We start from the raw sequence: 4,618 nt of genomic DNA on the forward strand, positions 1-4,618 counted from the left end.
ATGAATATCAACAAATAGTGGCGCAAATTGGGAGCCTATAAAGCAAATATTCTAAATGTATGAATATATATATATATATAATTGTAAGCAAAGAAATTAATGAATAATAAATAATATAAATAAAGTGTCGCAATAAATAATACAATAAATAATATATTGTGATGCCATAATAATAATAATAAATAAAACTATATAAATACACATATTATCTAACACCCATATAGATAAATCTAATATGGTGTAGAAAATTAATTATAATGGAAACTATATTACAAATAGTGTTATATTAAACAATATCTACAATTAATGTCTATGAAGGAATATATGTACAAAATACACATATATATACATATATACAATGTACATACACACATATACATACAGTACTAATATATTAGAGAAACAAGTGAAAATTGAAAAAATAAATGAATAAATAATAAAAATAATAATAATATATATACATAAATACATAATCCCTGATTATAACCATATAGAAGACCTCCAATATAGACAATATAATAACTACAAACAAATATTTAATATTAAAGAAGGTCCTATGATTATCTTGATAGAAGCGACAAATCCATATCTTCTCTCTGCTAACAGGCTGGAAACCAATCCCAGAATATATACAAATAGATGAATATGCTAAAAATACAAAAACAATTTTTTATTAAAATGCAATAATATACACTCCTATAAAATATACTGATGTTAAAAATAGATAAAAATAAATAAAACAAAGTGACAAACAGATGATCAGAGAAATGGTGAATAACTTAGACTCTCATTAAGACCCAAAGGTTGTAAAGTACGAAGCGTCCAGATCCACCTTGTTTCTTTCTGAGCAAGCCTACGACTAACATTGCCGCCACGTAGATCTGATATAATTCTGTCAATACCGATTACTCGAAGACCAGTCGGATCGCAATTATGATAGGTCTTGAAATGCCTAGGTAATGTTTTCAAATGTTCCATTGTTGTTTCCTTTTCTGCAGCAATAATTTCCCTCACATGTTCCCGTACACGTAGTTTTAAGGATCTAGTTGTGAGCCCAACATAGATTTTTGAACATGGACATGTGGCATGGTATATGACAGCTTTAGTATTGCACGTAATAGCCTGTGTTATCTTATAAGATTTATTGTCAGATCCGACAAACATAGAGGCATTATCAATGTTCGAACAGGCAATACAATTGCCACATGGGGCACAACCCCATTTATCAATGGGTTTGGGAAATAGAGAGGGAAACAATGTAGATTGGGTATTGACTGGATAAAAACTCTTAGTCAGATGATCTTTTAAATTACGGGCCCGACGTGCTGTTATGCAGGGTCGTTCTGGTAAATATTCCTTTAAAATTGGATCACTGGTAAGTATAGTCCAATGCTTGGATAATATATCTCGCATTGCATCCCATTGTGAATGATATTCCGTGACTAACCGAACTTTGGTATCATTTTTTATTTTGTGTTTTGGAAAGATTAGACTCTCACGCTCTGTCTTCATAGCACGATAATAAGCTTTCTTGATACTTCTATTGCTATATCCCCGATCACTAAATCTCTTCTTCATATCGTCAGCTCGCAATTTAAAGTCATCAAACGACGAGCATAGACGCCGAAGTCTCAAGAACTGCCCAGTTGGAATGGCGTTGATGACATGTTTGGGATGTGCTGAGGAGGCATGTAATACTGAATTTACTGCTGTTTTTTTACGAAATATATCCGTTTGTAACGTACCAAAATTATCTCGCCGGATAGTAACATCTAAAAAATCAACATGATTAAAATCAAAATTACATGTTAATTTAATATTGAGTTGATTACAATTTAAAACACCGATAAAATTTAAAAGATCCTCAGGAGTACCACGCCAAATAAAAAAAATATCATCAATAAAACGGGTCCAAAATACGACTCGTTCCATGGTATCCGAGGAAAACAGCTCCCTCTCCCACAGCCCCAGGAACAGGTTGGCATAGGAGGGTGCACAAGCTGCACCCATTGCTGTTCCCTGGAGCTGCAGGAAAAAGGAGCCATTAAAAGTAAAAAAATTATGAGTTAAAATAAATTTTAAAAGTAAAATAAGAAAATCAATTTCCTCAATATTCTAATTTAACATACTTAAAAAATATCTTGAGGCTTTAAGACCATCCTCATGCTTTATACTTGTATACAATGCCTCTACATCACAAGTTACCAATATCATGTCATCATCAATAATCATAGACTCAATTTTCCGAAGTAAATCAGCAGTATCACATAGATACGACGGTAACGTCTCAACAAGGGGTTTAAGATGGGAATCAATATAACGACAAGCATTTTCCGTAAGACCTCCAACACCCGAAATAATGGGCCTACCTGGGGGACAAGTAGAGTCTTTATGAATCTTCGGTAATAAATATATTGTGGGTATTGATGGTTCTTTAATATTAAGTAGTTCCTGTATTTCTTTGGTAATAATATTAGAATCCCGAGCAGTCTGTAATAATCCCCCCAATTGGGCCCTAAATGAAATAAGGGGGTTAAATGTTAATTTTTTGTAACATTGTTGATCTTTTAACAAACGATTCATTTCTTGTTCATACATAGAACATGGCCAGACCACAATATTGCCCCCTTTATCAGCAGCTTTGAACACCACATCTTTCTTTTTCTTCAATGAGTTGAGAGCAGCACGTTCATCCGGTGTTAAATTGTCAGAATAAATATTAGATGGAATTTTCCCAAACTCCTCTGATACTATACGTACAAAAATATCTACACTAGGACAAATTGCTAATGACGGAAACCTCTGAGATTTTTGCTTTAAAGATTGAGGGATCTTACCTAGTGGTATAGCTTCATGTTCTTCCTGTAACTGTTCGAGAATTTCAAGCACTTCCTCTTCCTCCAATATAGGAGGATTTTGTTGTTTCTCTTTATTATGAAACCACTTTTTAAATATTAGCGATCTTGCGAAAATATTGAGGTCTTTTATTGCTGTAAAATGATCAAATCGAGAAGCAGGTGAGAATGATAATCCTTTTGTTAATAAAGATATCTCAGTTTCAGATAAAGGTTCACTCGATAAATTGATCACCTTTGGGGTATTCATGCTTTCATCCGCTGTGGCCTTCCGCTTGTTAAAACTAGTTTTCCTATCCCACTTTCTCTTCTGCTTCCCAAATCGAGTGGACATCATGTTACTCGAAGAATCAGAGAATTCACCAGAAGATGAAACAGAAGAAACCGAAGTTGATCTTTCACTATGGGGGGGCATATTTGGTCGTTTCCATCTGTATACTTTCTTCTGTTTGTAATCATTCATATCTCTTGATAACTTCTTTGAATGTGTCTCACGAATCTGTGATTCCCACTCATCAAAATGTTTATTCATTTTCAGAGAAAATGCACTAAGATCTTCACTAGAGCATATTGATTTTAAATTTGTCTGAGCCGTGTCAATCTGGGAATCTAACGTTACCAATGATTTAGTATTAAGCCCGATCAATAGTTCCATAAATTTAGTTGAGCTTTGAGAGCAAACCTCCTCCCAGTCAGTTATAAACGCCATATCCTCAACCGGAAAGGATGGGAACACATTAATCCTTAACCCTCTGGGTATCAATTTGAGTCTAATATAGTTCTCCAAAAAAGCTTTGTTCCAATAAATTTTCATTCTTTTATATAATAATTGTTTAATACTATTTTGTAAGTCAATAGACTTTCTCTGATCATCAAAATCACCATTACCCTGTTTGAAATTGAAAACACCAGTCAGCTGGTTCTGCCAGGATATTTCTCTGGCCTTATAGTCCATCATACAAATAAGGTCAACAAAATCTGTGAAAACACAGAAAAACAACAATTCAATCAGATAAGCAACCAATTGTATGCAAAATATACTTTGTCTAGCACTGTTGACAAACAAATCCTCCCAAAAAAATAGTGCAAAAAGACGGTATAAAATTAATTATTTTATTGAAAATAAAGTAAATATATATTTAATTAATTAATTATTTAATTATAAAATTTATTCAATATCACAGCTGATGGAAGCACATACAATAATAAGTATAAAGGTATAAGAACATATAACTAATGTATAATTGTTGCCAGGCAATGCAGAAAATATATAAAACGTTATAGGTAGCAAAACACTAAGCCCTCAAGAACATATATTAAAAATAAAATATTCGATAAATTTATATATGTATATATCTCCACAGCAGCACAAAATTATTATTACCCAAAAATAGATATATAAAACAAAGTGCATAAGTGCTGTGCAAAAACATCAGACATATAACAATGAGGAATAAGTATATCCAGAAAAATCAATTAAAGTGCCACAAAAATAGAAAAAAATAATAAATATATGAAGATTTATATAAGAAAAGATTTTTTGGACATAAAGTGCAATAGCATGTGCAATGTTGCAAAATCTAGAAAACCGCAAAACGATGCTAAAGTGCAAAAGGTGCTGAAAGCTATTCCATTGAAGGGAGATATATAAAATGTAACACAATCACTGTTACTTGTTGCATCACAGAGACAATCTATGTACGATACTCCAAGGGGCTATATAAAGTGTTAAAATGCTAAGTGTGATAAAACTACAAGTGTCT

At 32.5% G+C, this 4,618-nt stretch overlaps 1 long non-coding RNA gene across 1 annotated transcript; it reads right to left on the reverse strand.

Annotated features, from left to right (window-relative positions):
• Positions 1-392: 392 nt before the first annotated feature.
• LOC138645888 (uncharacterized) lies at positions 393-3,208 on the reverse strand. The gene is made up of 3 exons (XR_011314795.1): positions 2,838-3,208; positions 2,370-2,515; positions 393-648 (listed from the first exon to the last, which is right to left on the reverse strand). It is a non-coding gene; the product is annotated as an uncharacterized lncRNA (long non-coding RNA).
• Positions 3,209-4,618: the final 1,410 nt, after the last annotated feature.

This window comes from Ranitomeya imitator, chromosome 7 (assembly GCF_032444005.1).
Source record: "Ranitomeya imitator isolate aRanImi1 chromosome 7, aRanImi1.pri, whole genome shotgun sequence".
Lineage (NCBI taxonomy): Eukaryota > Metazoa > Chordata > Amphibia > Anura > Dendrobatidae > Ranitomeya > Ranitomeya imitator.